This window comes from Centroberyx affinis, unplaced genomic scaffold, assembly GCF_046629955.1.
Source record: "Centroberyx affinis isolate AG114_WGS23_722 - 3 ecotype Tasmania unplaced genomic scaffold, CSIRO-AGI_Caff_v1 ptg002399l_1, whole genome shotgun sequence".
Lineage (NCBI taxonomy): Eukaryota > Metazoa > Chordata > Actinopteri > Beryciformes > Berycidae > Centroberyx > Centroberyx affinis.
This window is the reverse complement of record NW_027280651.1, coordinates 75,639-93,543: the sequence shown is the minus strand read 5'-3', so window position 1 is coordinate 93,543 and position 17,905 is coordinate 75,639. Positions and strand designations below refer to the sequence as shown.

General features: G+C 40.2%; 1 long non-coding RNA gene across 1 annotated transcript; it reads right to left on the bottom strand.

The window, feature by feature from the left end:
• Positions 1 to 12,057: 12,057 nt before the first annotated feature.
• On the bottom strand, positions 12,058 to 16,200 carry LOC139656175 (uncharacterized). The gene is made up of 8 exons (XR_011696089.1): positions 15,278 to 16,200; positions 14,918 to 15,031; positions 14,302 to 14,402; positions 13,884 to 14,005; positions 13,499 to 13,619; positions 13,156 to 13,261; positions 12,795 to 12,861; positions 12,058 to 12,160 (listed from the first exon to the last, which is right to left on the bottom strand). It is a non-coding gene; the product is annotated as an uncharacterized lncRNA (long non-coding RNA).
• Positions 16,201 to 17,905: the final 1,705 nt, after the last annotated feature.

Genomic DNA, 17,905 nt, shown 5'->3' with positions numbered 1-17,905 from the left:
CTTGCAATGTCCCTGTCCTGGCCCCTGTCCAATTTGACAAAGACTAGACTCACTAAATACAAGAGCCAGTTGTGTTCAAAGGCATTGGGATACTTTTCTCAACACTCCACAACAGTATGTCTGCTATCGAACAAAACTAGGGATTCCCATCTTTCCAAGGACACTGAATGCACCACAAACAACAGCAAGCCCATGTGGAGAACTCATGGTCTTTGTCCCCATCTGCTGGCTGTGTCGAAGCACTGAAGGAGAAGACAGACTGTGACCCACTGAGAGAGAGAGAGAGAGAGATAGAGAGAGAGAGAGAGAGAGAGAGAGAGAGAGAGAGAGAGAGAGAGAGAGAGAGAGAGAGAGAGAGAGAGAGAGAGAGAGACCCACAGAGAGAGAGAGAGAATGTATTCCCCATGCCAATAAAGCCCCTTTGAATTGAAATAGACTAGAAAAGGTTACATTTTCTGAAGAAAATTTGTGGGCTTGCTTCAGCAAGAGAGGTTGAAGACAGTTGAATTGATGACAAAGTGTTTAAATGTCTGTATATTTTGAGTATTTTGATCTGCTGTTTGCAGTAGTAGCTCATAGCTACTAGTAAGAAGAAGTAGTAGACTACTACTACTACTTCTAATACTACTATTTCTAATAGGTAGTAGGTAGGTAGTAGCAGTAACAGTAGTAGCAGCAGTAGTAGTAGGCCTAGTACTACTAGTAGTAGTAGTAGAGATGTGTGTGTATGTTACACAGTGAAATACACTGTAGATGGTCATGTTTGACTACAGCAAATGACTGGATCACTTTAGAAAAACTTTAGAATAATTAGGTGGCAGTGACTATCAGAAATGACTGAATACAAGTCTTCAATGTTAACAGTACTAGGGTAAACGTCCCTATTAAGCCCACGTACCATATAAGCCCACTTGCAACTTCTGAGTCAAATAAAAAAAAACTACATCATCATTTTTTGCTGTGTGATGTTTCTTCCAATGAGGATGCTTGTTATATAAATTACACTTTTTATTGTAAGCCAATCAGATTTGTCGATATTGAGTTATCGACGTATATGTGTGACATGCGCCTGCTGATCCCAGAAGAAGTTGCAAAAAAACTTTGGTGATTTTGGTACCCTCAGAACATTACATTTTTTGCATATTTCTACTCCTGTTTTTGGTTAGTACTCATTTGTTATCAGAATTTAAGTCATTAGTGTTTTGAATAAGACATATGTTAGAATATTACTTGAATTAGAAATATTGTTTCTTTTGAAATCAAAATATGAGTTTTAGCATGCTAGCAAACAGACCACATGCTGCATCAGTACAGTAGCTGCATAGTATGGTTCACTGCATTGACATAAAGCATGATAAGCATGTATAGTTTACATTTTTGTATGCACTTTATATTATTATACTGTTAAATAGACAATAAATGTGTTTGATTATCTTCATTTATTTTTTAATTAACATTTTTACCTGGTGGGCTTAAAGGGGACACTAGCAAAAAAATCACACTGTCTGGGGTGGATGTAAATGAGTATAGCTAATTACTTCTCTGCATGATCAATTTATACTTTTCATGTTATGTTAGTGCACCATATATAGATTTATTTCATATAGTTGGTTTTTTAATGTCATGTGCGTATAATAAAATATTCTGTCTTTTAACCATAAATTCACTGATGTTCCCTTTAAGCCCATCTGCTCCCATTAAGCCCACCTGACTGTGTTGCAATAGGGATTTTCTCCCTTTTGACCTTTGAACCATTTTCCTCCCTAATTTTGACCTCACCTGATGTATCAGCTCCATAATCCACATAGTTAATACCCATATTTAAATATCAGTGATATTGCATAGGTTAATTCATTCTGGATAGGCCTATATTCTATCCTAACATTAACAATATATTTTTTTTTCAAACTGTTTTTCTTTCAGTCAGTCGGTCTTCAGAAATCTTCATAAAAATATCTGCACTTTTAACCAGCTGGCTGGACCAGAAAGTTTGGCCAATTTCAAATGCCAACAGCACTCCATAGGATAGAGATACAGACAAAATGACAACACATATTGAAAGCTGAAGTATTGAAGAGTAATTTCCACTATAGTTTTGAATTTGTTCGTAAATAGTTTTTTGGCTACATTCCAAAGACGACATGTTGTACAGGCCATAGGATAGGAGTGGAGACAAAATGAAAAAAGCTATTGAGAGCTAAGAGATTACAGATTTGAATAGAACAAGTTTGTATTGTTAAGATTTTTTAGATATTTATTTATTTATCAACAAATCATGAAGTGGGCTTATTTGGAACACCCATGGGCTTAAAGGGTACGTTAGGTACCCATTAAGCCCATGCCAGACTTTTGACATATTTTGACAAATTAAACAATAAAAACATTAGAAATTGGTATAAATGAATTATTGACACTTCAAATGAGAAATTAGACTTTCATTTTAACTAAAATGTTCTCACTTAAATTGGGGCAGTATATATTAGAAATGTCTGAAAAGCGGATTTGGTGGGCTTAATAGGGACGTTTACCCTATTTCAATAGGGCTCCCACTGTACAGGGAGAATCAACAGTGCCATGAATAGGCCACCAGGTGGAGCAGCAGTAGTTGTAATGGAAGCAGAATCAGTCATTTAATGTTAATTACACCTGTATTGTGTGTGTGTGTGTGTGTGTGTGTGTGTGTGTGTTTCAAAACTACAACTGCTACCACTTAGATATTGGCATTGTGAGAGAGAGGAGAAGTATATGAACAGTTTGATGTAAAATAAATGTGCTGTGAAAATTGTGGGAATAGTGGCAGTTGCTGAAGCAAGCCCAACTAAATAAATAGATAGATAGATAGATAGATAGATAGATAGATAGATAGATAGATAGATAGATACACAGAGAGAGATATCTACTGGGTGAAGTACAGCAATGTGCAAACAGCAGCAAGATTTGTGAGCGTTGTGACAGGAAAAGGACATCCAATGGAATACAATCACCGTAAAGACTGTCAATCATCGGTGTATTCCTGCACTGTCTGGTGCGCAGTGGTCGCTACAGCGTTCCTAGGCGATTGCTAGGTGGTTGCTAGGGTGTTGCTAGGTGGTTGCTAGGGTGTCACTGGTGGTTGCTAGGTTACTAGGGAACAAAAACAATCCAAGGGAAAAAATAATTGTTTCCAGGATTTACGGTCACTGAGTTACGATAATTTAAAACTTAACAGGTCGCTGTAGCGCCCCCTATTGGCGAAATTACACGAAATTTTACAGGTCGGCTGAGACATGATATGTGCACAACTGTACAAGATGGGATAGCATAATGCATTCATGAGTTATACCAATTTTTAAATCATAGGCCCCGCCCACAACATGTGATCAAACTTTGGAAGCGTATAACATCAAAACGGTATGGAATATCATAAAACAAATCAGCAAATTTGAGCAGGACGGTCCAGACATGCTGTGCGCCAAATTTGGTGAAGATTGGACAACATTTGTACGAACAGTAGCCAAAAAACTGTTTTGGACAAAATTCAAAATGGCGGAAAATCTAGTTAGGAGGAAATGGGCCCAGGGAATCCAAGGAAAAAAGAATTTTGATTCTACATGCTATTGTTCAAAAGTTATTGACCAAAACGTAAAAAGGGCTGTTATAGCGCCACCATCAGGTCAATTGGTGTGATTTTTTACACCAGAGTAGAAGGGGAGACTTTGAACCTATCCACCACCTATCCAGCTCTTATGGTTTCTGAGCTACAGCTGCTTTTATGCAAAATCCTGCACAATCCCATTCAAGTCAATGGGAAAAAAAGTTGTACTTAATCACGAATATCTCAAAAAACCCACGACGAATCTCTTAGAAAAGTAATAGCACACTTCCCCTCAATAACCCGCACATTTTGATGCCTCATATGTCTATCTACTGTAAAGACTGTAGGAGGAGTAGTGCGCAGAACAGAAAAATAATAATAACTAGAAAAGGCTAAATTTTCTAAATAAAATTTAATTGTGCTTGCCGCCCTTGCAATGTCCCTGTCCCGGCCCCTGTCCAATTTGACAAAGACTAGACTCACTAAATATGAGAGCCAGTTGTGTTCAAAGGCACTGGGATACTTTTCTCAACACTCCACAACAATATGTCTGCTATCGAACAAAGCTAGAGATTCCCAGCTTTCCAAGGACACTGAATGCACCACACACACCAGCCGAGTCTGACAGAGCGCCTATGTGGGCAACTCATGGTCTTTGTCGCCATCTGTTGGCTGTGTCGAAGCACTGACATGAATGAGCTCAAACATTTAATTTGTATAGCCTAGCAAGCTCTTGTAGCCTAAATAAAAATTTAAATGGAAAAAAATAGGACCACACACCAGGGGCAATAACGGCAGTAACGTTAAATGTACAGATTGTGTGTGTTTGTTTTGACTTACCGCGGTCCTTCTCTCCCAAATGCATCAGTAGAGCTGATAAAAACTCCGCTAGCCCTGTTAGCTCTGGTACCATACATCCATACTATATCCGTTCCAGCTCACCCCGTCTCCTCCAACTATCCCCGTCTCCGGATCCAAGTCCCCGTTCGCCGGCTTCTCTCTCCGGCGCTGCCCTGCACTGATACCCCGGGTTAGCTTCAGTTAGCTCCGGATGCTAGCCCTGTTAGCTCTGGTGCCCACGTTCGCCGGCTTCTCTCTCCGGCGCTGCCCTGCCTTCGTCTGTGTCCATGCTTCCTCCATGCTTGTCTGTCCGCCACAGAACAGAGGGCCGTCAGGTGGACTGAGCTCGCGCATATGCATCGAAATAACTGGTGATACGATATAATTGTATAGATTCTACTTTAGCTTCAGATAGCTTCAGTTAGCTTCAGCTTACATGCAGGTCAGCCTGCTTAGAGAAACGGGCTCGGGAGCTCAGCGGAGAGCAAGATGGCGGACAGAGTGAAACCTAACTGGCGGACAAAGTGAAACTTAACTTTTTGGCTCTGTGATCCTATGATTGAGTCCCTCTGGTTCTCATCATTTTCAATGTGTGTGTATTGCGTCTAAAATGGCATTTAATCATTAATATCTCAAAAACCTTATTATGAATCTCTTAGAAAAGTAATAGCACCCTGCTACCCAACAAGCCGCACATTTTGATGTCTCATATGTCTCTGTAGCATTGCAATCCTTAGCATTTTGCTCCGTAAATCCGTAAACCAACTGTATTTTGTCCAAACTATGTCTGATTACAAAGAGTTTTAATAATAATGTCCTTAAAAAATGTTTTATTTCCTTTATATAAACAGGTCAGTCCCATTGAGATTGAGATCTCGTTTTCAAGAGAGGCCTGTATACACAACAAGTAAACAAAACAACAACCAAAAGAAAAACAAGAGCAATCCCTATACAATGCATCACCCTGCAGCACCTTAATCAAGCACTGATATAACTGTTGCTTGGACAATCTGCATCCTACTACTCATGGTAAGGCATTGCGTATTTCTAAAAAAAACAAAAAAAAACCCAGTTTAAATTTTTGTTTCTTAGTCAGTTCATTGACATGGGTTTTAAAAGCTTTTTGCGAAATATTTTCATCTGAACATGAAGTTTAATTTAAGACAGCTGTAGAGCGGAGGAGAGAAATTTGCTGTATGCCGCCTCACTGCCCGGTAGAGACAGAACGGGGCTGGAGGCAAAACGGCTGGAGAGGCTCGAGGCGGGGTAGCCGGCGGACACGCAAAACGACGTTGCAACTCTAGGAGAGAAAGGCTGTCCTCAAACACGTCCGCTTGCCTGTGAGGGGCGGCGACTATGACGTCTGCAAAACGGTCCAATGAGCGGGGGAGCGGAGTATTTTGAAAAATTGTTCGCTCTCGCTCCTCGCTCTACGCTGGCCAGTGTCTAGGACAGATCAAGCCCGCCGCGCGGGCGACTCATTCCCCGTGCGTCACGAAGGATCTGCCGTCCGGCCGAAATGCTTGAGAGCTCCGCTCAAAGTGTGTGGCTCATAAGCAGTGCCCTATTACTTTCCTGAGATATCCATTATAAGGTTTCTCCGATATTCATTATTGATTATTGATTAGACAAATGCTATGCTTTGACCCAACACACATACACACACACAAGACCATAATGACTCGGTCCCTTTCTAGATTCAACTAGCCTACTGTTGTCCAATCGCGTGCAGGGAATCACACAGTTTCTTAACATAGCCTAATTGGAGGACCATACCACAGCCTTTTAGAAGCTCTCCCCTTGCAATGCAGTTCAATGCAACCTCATGTCCACATGGCGTTGCACCTGTTCAAATTTACAGTGAATAATTTTCAGTTGGTGTGCAGTTACGACAGAGGATACAAGATCCCAGGTTTTTAACCTCCACAAACTGCCTTAAATCAGTAGCCTACGGTGACAGTAAAGCAGACACAGCTGAATCACATAGGCTGTATTACTAGTCTATTTCCCCCATATTTTGTATTACAGTGGAAATAGGCTAGTCACACTTACGACAGCACGTCACTATCTGTCACCTTGATATTGAAGTTATTTTTTTATTTTTTAGGATAACAGGTCATCGTTTTATGTGTATAGTAGGCCTAGGCTATACAAAAGCAGGATTTCCTAATCATGAATAATAATGAAACGGTTTCATCATAAAATGTAATTTCCATAAAAAACACTGCATTAGCTGCCATGTGAGAGTCAGGAGTAGCCCACAGGTGCCCGTCACCTCCTGATGTAAGTTAATAGGTTAATGCTCTTTTGATGAGAATGTGGGTGGCTCTTAAAAGAGCCTTTGAGGGCAGACAGCGTGATCAGTGGAGCTCGAAGGCCAGAGCTGTGCAAATGTTTTGGAGAAACACTCTATTCCCCTCTAAATTTAGATGAACGCCATCCCTAACTAAATGATTGAAGCCAATGTTGGGATGCAGAATGCATCCCATACCCATGTCTGACATAAAGCCAAACATGACCCCGTTTAGCCATCGCCTGGTCCTTTCGAGGCCGTACCCGCTCGCAGCGGTCTGACCCCTCCAGTTCCAGCGAGGGAGGATGTCCGAGAACATCAATTTGGTGTTGGGAAACAACAAATCAATTTCCCTGATATCTGACTTCATCCGCCACATTAAACTAAGCCTGTCGTTCCCTGCCATGCCAATGCTGTTCCCGCCGAGGTGAACCACCATCACATCTGGGTCGTCGCGGGTGGTTGCCCGCGCCGAGAGGAGAAGAGGCAGCAGGTGCTCCCACCATCTACCGCCTCTACCGTCCCAGGTGATGGCAATTCATCCCCAGGTTCTGGTCCAGTTCAAACGCTTCTAAATGAGCATGCAGCCTGGTGATCAGGGAGCTCCCGACGATCCAAACGCATGGAGCGTAGTCAGCCATAGTGAGGAGACCTACAGGCTATGGCGAGATTTGCTGCATTTATAGCCAGCCCCTCACTGTGATTGCCTCAAACGTTTCAATCGACACTGGCCAATCATGTGAATGCTATAAGAACAACCCTCCACGCCCACAACCTGATGCCATCAACCTGATGTGTTTGCAGGGACCCCTTGCTGGCTGGGGGCTGTAACTGCAAGGCTGAGCCCCGTCACACTGTAAATTTGAGATGCTTTGTGTGTTCATTGTTTTAAAATTGGTGTGGTGGTGCTGCCGGACGATTCGTTATGTAGCTCGCTCCCTGTCTCTCAATTTCCTGTCTCACTGGTTACAGGCATGGGTTAAAGTGGGCCGGAACGATCCGGAACGGCGTTCTGGCACCTCCGATTAATAAGTAAATAGATCTGATTGGCAGTTTCATACATAATAATGTCAAGCGAGTTCACGGGGCTGCCGACTCTCACGCACTGACCGTGCGACTCACGCAATTGACATTTTTCACACGCTCTCAGCCACAAGTCCATTTTCTCACGCAGTGAAAAACAAATTCATAACTGATAACGTTGTGAAAAGAGATACTAACAGCAGGACAGACGAGACAGAGCAGCACCGTGCAGCAGAGAGTTATTCAGACCATCTGAATAGCGAGAAATATACACAAATCTATTATATTATTATATTATATTAATCTATAGCTATATATTGTAATTTATTCCCATGCATGCTGCTCAGAGTAATCTCAGTCAGCTGCTCTTCTGCGTCTCTCCCTCTCCTCTCAGGCAGGAGTGAGAGTGAGTTGCTATGGTTATGGGGACACTCTGTGTCTGTCGCTCTGAAACGTTCTCGCGAAGGTTTTTTAGGTTAGTATGCCTATGCAAAATCATGAATGTAAGCACCTCAATGCTGAAATCTAGTAATGTAACATAATTTTACATTTTTGGTTAACATTATACAGGGTTGCTGTTTCTTGACTTAATCCAAGGGGTTAGGTGGTGTAGAAATGCAGGAAATTTGTTTTAAATTACTATTTTTTTTGGACCCCCCCCACCAATTATGTATCTATCCCCCATAGAAATGCAGGAAATTTGTTTTAAATTACTATTTTTTCTGGTGTAAAATGTTGGCCATTCAAATTAATACAAAAATCATGAATGTTGTGCAGTATTTAATATGACATCATTATGTAGACTTTCTCTCAGCACCCCCAACCCCCAAATCTAATTGTGAATACCTGAAAAAAAGAATACGATGTAGCCTATTAGAAAAGTAACAGTACACTCATTGAGCCGCACATTCATAAATCTGTCATTGTGAGGTTATAGCCTGTTCCAATGGTCTATTACGCTACAAGTTTGAAATGCGCGCCGGCGCCAGATACAAAGCAATGTCACGTGCGCATGAGCGACTATAAAGCTGCCCGCGAAGGCGTTCCAGGATTCCTACAACATGTCTCGCAACATGATGCCGTCATCGACAAAGCTGTCTGAACAATGTTTTTTTCTCTCTTTGAGATGATATGATCGCTGCCGCCGCCATTGCCGGTTCCCTAATCTCTCCCGCCGCAGCCGCCGTCATGTCCCCCACCCCTCCCGCCGCCGATGTCCTCCCCACCGTCGCCATGTCCCCACCGTGAGAATGAAGGATTCGGAGGGAGAAGGGGACATTTGTTGAAGTTGTTTTTATTTGCATTTATTTGAAAAAGTTTAATAAAAAATAAGAATGTTTAAACTTTTGAAATTGTATTATTATTAATTATGGGTTATGCATGGAATCGATACAGTTTTTGGTCCTATTGACTTCACGGGCTACCTTTATCTGAAAAAAGCACAATGACCAGCAGGTCTAATGGAGTAGGCTATAGTAATTTAATAGTCTTATAGGTTTGAAACCTCAGTGTTTCATCTGGTAGCTTAAATGGGGTTACTACTGTAAATACATGCAACACTACCATGTCAAGCATGTCTCCAAAGTTGGCCTCAACCAACCAGGTACAGAGTAGGCTAATCAATGCAGTAGCCTAATACTGCAATGTAGTCTTGCAGGTGATTTATGGCAATGGCATACATGAGCTCAAATATGTTTAGGACAGTTTTGGTGGGATCATGATGACTGTGCTAAAACATGAATATATGAGACCAATTGTGTTTTCACTGAAGTGGCTTCCTGTGTCTTACAGGGTTGAACAGAAAGTAGGCTAATCTTGCTGACCTACCAATATATTAACGACCATGTATGTAACTGAAATAACTGATTACTGTATCTAATATGGTAAGATGTATGAATTTCCATGTAGTACAAAGTTGGATAATATAGTTTATGTTTTAGCAAAGTCTATACTTCATATACTTTGAGTGGTAGCTTGAAAATGTTTTCTTCAACAGAAAGTACCATATGGTTAAGTCTGACATGGCAGTAGGCTATATGTGATCAATTATTTTTTTATTTCAAATTAATTTAATAAGTATACAGTGAAAATAGAACATAGTCAGGTACTTAGTTATTCATTCAGTGGAAAAGTGGAAAAAGTAACAAAGAAGGTAATTTGTCATTTGCTTTCAAGATTTATTTATATTTGTTGCGTCAATCATAAGGTTTTTGAGGTAGGTGTGTTCACAATTAGGCAAATGTTGTTGTCTCAAGTTTCTTTTTTGAGTCTTAAGCTGTTAAGCCCATGCCCCAGCCCTAGGAAAAAACGCCTAAAATACCATACCCCAAATAACTCTGGCATAGCTCTTCAACCATAAGGCCTATATTTCTGGTCTCTGTTGATAGGTAAAAAGCTATGGAATATGATGTAAGTAAACCTATATCTGTTACCATTCCAGAGTAAATGGAGCTGCAATAAAGGAAAAAATACTATTTTCATCCTTGCCTAGTATGTAATCTAAATTTCAAAGGCAATATCACCATTATAACCAAGATCCCATGGATAATGATGCAACTGAATGTCTTCTCCTACTGTTTGACTACAACGGTGACTGTGCATTTGATGAAAATACACTAATAGGCTATACAACAGTTATGTGACAATTTAATATACAATGCAAAGATATACTCAGTTGGTGTCCATGTTTTGGCTATGTTTACTGTTTATATGTTGACTGGGAGTTTTACTTCAAAACAGTATTTATTTCCATGTAGCCATGTTACAAAAAATATAAATCTCCCAAAAACAGTGAAATAGTAATATGAATACTGATGCGCATCGAATGGTAAGGCTCATGGGTGTCAGTACTTCAATACAGCCACCAGATGGCGACGAAGGGGTTAATATAGAACGTCATCGAGGAATTCAGTCTAGCTGGTAACCTCTCTGACGATCGCTGTGTACTTCCCGTTGGTCCTGTTGAAGTCTGCCGTTTTTGGCGAAAAAAACACAAGCCTTGGGGAAATATTTTGGAAAGAAGATAGATTAATATTAGTGCGACTGAAGTTTGACTGCAAAGTTTCCCCGTCTCCGACGTTGTATCCTTGAAATCGTGGTGCGTTTAGGGTCATTGGAAAGCTCTGAATTTCTAGTTTCCAGCTGTATCAAGCATGTTATTCTAGACTGACGAGAAAATTATCCCGGATCTTTTAATCACAACTCGCTCTTATATTTATGAAGTTTATATTTGTGCAACGTTACCGTTACAATACTTCCTAATAAGACGTAGTTTGGACAAGATACTACTGGTTTACAGATTCTGACAGCTGAAGACCCCATGTTTTCAAAGCAGTACGACATTCATATCTTCTGTAAATAGACCATCTTCCATCGCGATTTTTCGTAATTACGGCTTAACAGGTTTATTGCTGGCCAGAAATACCCGAGACCCAGACAGCTTTTAGCAAGTAAAATAAATGCTCACTTGAATAGGCTATACCGCTGTGAGAGCAGTGTTGTTGCTGAATCCTGGACTGAATCCTCTACAGTGTATTTTCACTGTGTAAGATACACACACAGCTCTGTATCCCTCTATTTGGTTCTCTGTGACCTAGTGCCAGTGAAAGTGCTACTACTACCATTACTGCTGCTACTACCACTACTACTAGTAGTACTGCTGCTACTACCAGTACTAGTACTACTACTACTGCTCCTAACACTCTAGCAAAATGCTAACAATTGCAATGCTGCACTTCTTAGCAAAACTAATGAACGCCAAGTCTAAGGGACTGTTGCAAGGGCAGCAAGCACAATTATATTGTCTTTACAAAATTTAGCCTTTTCTATAATATAGTTTATGTTTCAGCTAAGTCTATACATATACATTGAGTGGTAGCTTGAAAATGTTTTTTTCAACAGATAGTACCATTATATGGATAAGTCTGACATGGCACTATATGTGATCATTTATTTTTTATTTCAAAGCCATTTAATAACATATTGTATACAGTAAAAAGAGAATATAGCCAGACAGTTGTTAATTCAGTGTAAAATTGAAAACAGTAACAGAAGTTAATTTGTCATATTTGGTGTCAAGTAACTAGAATAAATACAGAAAGTTCTACACTACCTTGTACACACTCAGGATAAATGAAATACATAGCAGAAATCTTTCATTAATGTACCAGTCACCATCATGCACAGTACAATCCATAATAATGAAGCTACAAGCTTTGACATTAATGTAAACCTGTGTGCACTTCAATAGATAGAGACACCCCATATGAAACAATAAATTGTAACACTAGGCTTTACCAGTGACTTCTATAACCTTTACCTTGATGTGTTCTTGTTTTTGTATGCTGCTTCCTCAGTGGAGCTGCTGCTGTTCTCTGTGTGGTCTTCACTGTTGTCATCTTTTTAGTTTATCTGTATCAGCTGTCCTGCGCCTGAAAATAATCAGATAACACACTGCAGAGTCAGTTCTATCACAGAACCCTCATAGTCACCATCATGCATTGTACAATGTATAATAATGAAAATATAAGCATGCACATCAATGTAAACTTGTGCGCACTTAGATGAAGAGACCACATATTACAACATGTGCTGTGATTGGTCTAAGCATTTATGGTTCTGTGTTGGTGATTGTACAGTATACCGTTGAAATACTATATGGCAGCTGTGTTCTTTTTTTAGGATGGAAGTAATAACAGGAGATGTCATAGTGTTTACATTCTGTGAGAGTTGAGTTCTGGGATATTTTTCACCATGAATACAGTTACATGTAGTAATCTTTCTAATTTGGGAATGAACTGTTTTCCAGATCTATATATTTGCAGCACTCCACACACTGTCTCTCAGCTACTGGATACAGGTAGGAGGAAATATGAAGCAGGCCAATGACTGTCGTTCTGGTCGTGCATCACATTGTGTAGTTTAATTTTTGGAGAGCTGTATGTAAGCTATGGCGAGATCCTTTGTGGGCAACAACACACATGCTTTGTACTGAGAGCGATGCTCCAGTGTGTATAGATATGGAAGTATAATTTTCCCATTACCAGTGTCATGTAGAATCTTTACCTCAATGTGTTCTTGTTTTGGTGTGCTGCTTCCTCACTGGCCTTTATCTGTATCCGCTGTCCTGCGCCTGAAAATAATCAGAGAACATCAGTAGTTCCATCAGTTCTAGTTGTTTTATATTGAAATTAGATGATGTTTCTTGTTTATGTGGTGATAATATAATTCATGGGAAATGGTGGAAATAGTGAAAACATGATTGTACAACATAGCAAAGAGAAAAACAGCAACAGTTAGCATTAGACATTGTCTTCCCACCTGTACCACCTGAAATACCAATGTATTTCTTTCCAGGAGGAAATGTACATTAGTAATGGTGACAAAAACGTCTACATTAGGCTTTAGCAGTGCTATTTTTCATAACCTTTATCTCAATGTTTGCTTGTTTGGGTATGCTGTTTCCTCATTGGAGCTGTTGCCATTGTGGTGTTCACTGTGGTCTTTGCTGTCCATTAACGCCTGTGCTGTGTCTGAAAAAAACAAACAAACAGAACATCAGAATCTTCATTACTGTTAATCCTTTTACATTTTCACTAGTGAAATGTTTTTCTGGGCATGTGTTGGTAACATATTTTAACACATGAAACACACTGCATACTCATTTCTTTACCCACACACTCACCGACATGCACAGTTTAATAACGACAGCCCAAGTGACACAATTTATTGTGATACTAGGCTGTACCAGTGAAATTCATAGCCTTTACCTCAATGTGTTCATGTTTTGGTGCACTGCTTCCTCTGCTTCCTCACTGGAGCTGCTGCTGTCCTGTGTGGTCTTCATTGTCTTCACGTCATGTTCCTTTATCTGTATCCGCTGTCCTGTGTCTGAAAATAATCAGAGAACATCAGTATCTCCATTAGGACTAGTCCTTTCATATCGACATTAGTAAAATGTTTTCCTATCTATCAGGTGATCTCATATTTTATGGGAAATTGTACAAATAGTGAAAAGATTAAAAGGAAAAATGCAACATTTAGCATTAGATGTTGTTTTCCAATCTGCACATATCCATGGCTGTACAGAAGGAAATATTAGTAATGAAAACAAAAAGTTTTACACTAGGCTTTAGCTGTCCTATTTTTCCTAACCTCCATCTCAATGTTTGATTGTTTTGGTGTGCTGCTTCCCTCTGATTCCTCACTGGAGCTGCTGTCATTGTCAATGTGGCATTCACTGTGATGTTTGCTTTGGTTTAACAGGTGTGGCATGTCTGAAAAAAATTACAGAACATCAGCAGCTTCATTAGTCCAAATTTTTCTTTTACATCTTCATTAGTGAAATGTGTCTCTGGTCATGTGGTGATAACATATTGTAACACATGAAAATACACTGCAGACTCGCTTATTTACCCACACAGTCAACATCATGCACAGTACAGTTCATAATAAAGAAGATATAAGCATGCACATCAACATAAACCTGTGTGCACTTCAACAGATACAGAAACCCCATATGACAAAATATACTGCGACACTAGGCTTTACCAGTGAAATTCATAACCTTTACCTCACTGTGTTCATGTTTTGGTGCACTGCTTCCTCTGCTTCTTCACTGGAGCTGCTGCTGTCCTCTGTGTGGTCTTCACTGTTGTCATCGTCTTCCTTTATCTGTATGTGAAAATAATCAGAGAACATAGAACAGAGAACATAAGTAGTTCCGTTAGTGCTTATCCTTTTATATTAACATTAGTTAAATGTTTCTCTGGGCATGTGGTGATGATATATTTTATAGGTTATTGTGAAAATAGTGAAAACATTTTAACATATAATGGAGGGAAAAAACTGCAAGTTGTAGCATTAGTCAGTGTTTTCCCATTTGCACCCTGCCATGATGCTGAAAACTGTTTTTGTGGCTATACACAAGGAAATGTACATTAGTAAAGAGGACAAAAACAGTAAACTGTATACACTGCATTGTATACAAACTTTCAAACACACAAAATGCACTGCATGCCTCCCCTCTACTGATTTTTCCACACACTCATGACCATGCGTACAGCAATCCATAATACTGAAGATATAAACATGCACATGTGAATATTTGTTGCCTTACACAAATACACACACTACATGACTAAATATACTGCAACACTAGGCCTTATCAGTCATATTATAACCTTTACCTCACTGTGTTCATGTTTTGGTGCACTGCTTCCTCACTGGAGCTGCTGCTGTCCTCAGTGTGGTCTTCACTGTCTTCACGTCATGTTCCTTTATCTGTCTCAGCTGTCCTGTGTCTGACAGTAGGTCCATTAGTCCTAGTCCTTTTATATCACTATTGGTGAAATGTTTCCCTGTCTATGTGGTGATAACATATTTTATGGAAAATTGCAGAAATGGTGAAAACATTATTTTACAACATAGTAAAGAGAAAATGGCAACATTTAACATTAGATGTTGTTTTCCCATCTGCACATATTCATGGCTATATAGAAGGAAATGTAAATTAGTAATGAGAACAAGTTTAGCTGTTTTTTCCTAACCTTTATCTCAATGTCTGTTCAATTTGGTGTGTTGTTTCCTTACTGGAGCTGCTGCCATCGTCGTCATGGTGTTCAATGTGGTGTTCACCTTGCTTTAACAGCTGTATTACCTTGAAAAAATTAAGTAGTGGTCTATAAATCTTTTCTTCAGTAAAAAACAAAAAAGGTTATTTGTCATATTTACTGTCAAGCAATATAATTCAACATAATACTCAACAAGGGATGGAAATGCAAAGTCCATGTTTCAATACAATGAATGAATGCCCCCCTTAGATACTCAATGTGGACACAAAAACTTCCACAAACATCTCATTAAGGGAAAAATGGAAGAAGGGCCTCACAAATAGGGATCCCCTTTCCAGGAATGTCAGGCATGCAATGAGTGCCAAGAGTGGGTAAACAAATATTAAATTACAAAATGTAACATACACAGAAGTAAAAAGGAAGTGAGGAAGTAGGTGATTTCAGTGGATTGGAACTCTGATGGATGAAGTAAATCAGTGTTACAGTGGTCTGGTGCTCAAACTGTTCTTCTGAAACTAAATGTTACGCCCGGCTTAGGGGAAAACTGAGCACAACACAAAAGTGACTCCCCCATTTTCCCACTCCCAAGGATGACCAGTGCCACGGCAGATGCAGTCCAAACATAATTGACTTATTCATCAGAACAAGGTAGAATAGGCGTCGGGGAGAGCACGGCCCAAAACAATAAACAAAACAATCTATAGTATTAACAACTATCTTACCTAACTTCATCAAAAGAAAACAAAAGAAAATACAGGTCTCTTACCTACCTCCCTAACATAAACAGGAGAAAAGATGTCAAAAGAAAAGGCTTCTCACCCCTACAACTACCAGGACTGCTCTTTTAGAAGATATTTACAGTATGTGCAACAGAGATTGGCACATTAACAATCCTAACATTGGTGATTGCTAGGCAGCACAGCACAGTCTGGTCGGGAGTCAGGAAAAGAGAGAGAGCGAAGCTGGCATCAGCGGGCGCCATTTTAAAGCAGGCGGCATCAGTCTCCGTCCAATCACAGGCCACCAACTGCAACTTGGCACACTGAGAAAACACACAGAACAGGGTGAACAGCACCACCCTCAGGCAGGCAGGGAAAACAGCACAAAAACCACAGTCAAATACAAATACACATTATGGCCTGGGGTCATAATACTAAATAAAAGGAAATACATGTTAGTAATTACAATAAATAGAAAACTGTACACACTACCTTGTACACAAACTCTGAAACACATGAAATACACTGCAGACACCTCACTTTCACTTGCCCACACGTCTTGCACAGTACAATCCATAATAAAGAAGATATAAGGATTCACATCAATGTAAACCTGTGTGCACTTCAATAGATACAGAAACCCCATATGACAAAATATACTGCAACACCAGTGAAATTCTTAACCTTTACCTCAATGTGTTCATGTTTTGGTGCACTGCTTCCTCTGCTTCCTCACTGGAGCTGCTGCTGTCCTCTATCTTCACTGGTGTCGGCAGTTTCCTTTATCTGTATCCCCTGTCCTGTGTCTGAAAATAATCAGAGAACATCAGTAGTGTAGTGGTGATAGGTATTAATGGTGTCTGATATCAATATAATTTAGAGTTAGCTTCAATGAGAATTAAGAACGGGGCACCAGATAACAGACAGCATCAACAGGTCTCATCTGAAGGAGTGACTTCTCTGCATGTTTGAATTTAAACCCACACACTGAACACAGGAGGTGACTTTATGCAGAATAATATATTTATTACTAAACTAAGCACACTCAATAATCATACAAGTGAATATAGTACAGTATATACAAGAGGTATACCTATGAATTGATGAATCAATGGCAATAGGAATAGATGATCATGTAAATATGCAATACTGATAATTAAACCAACATTTCAGCAGACACAATCATGGAAGATGAGCAGTGGAAGACATGAGTCGGCAAGATAGGAATAAAGGGCGACAGTATAACTATCTGGAAAACTCAAATGAATCTTTGAATAACTGAATGGTCACTATAACTATAGGGAGCCGTAATAAGGTGTGTGATATGTGTGTGAAGTGTGAATGTAATGGAATAGCTATGTGTGATGTATGATATGATGCCCCGTGGACAATGATCAGTACATACGACACCAGCGAAGGTCCGGAGGGAGATGAAGCACGCTGAGGCCGGGAGGCTGTGAGGAGTCTCAGCTCGACGAGGTGCTGGAGGATGAAGCTCCGAGGTCTGTTCAGTTGATCTCAGCAGGCCGCAGCAGAGTGAAGCACGCAGGCTGGAGCACGCAGGCTGCTGGACAGGGCTGTGGGTCTCTCAAGGCTAACGCCGACCCACTCTGGACGTTTCGATGATTCTTCAGAGTTAAACTCAGCAGGATAGCTGATAGTGAGGTTGTAGCAGGTAGGACACACAGACACATGTGCTGGTGTGTGTGTGTATTTGTCAGGCAGATAGGCAGGCAGCAAGGCAATCTTCACTGTTTCGGATGAAACAGGCTTCTACTTGGCTTGATGATGATGATGCAGTTGAGTCCGTCTTTGGAGACAAACTTTGGAACAAAGTTGTTGTCAGACTCCGTTAGCACACGTGTCGCGACCACGTAAAGTGCAT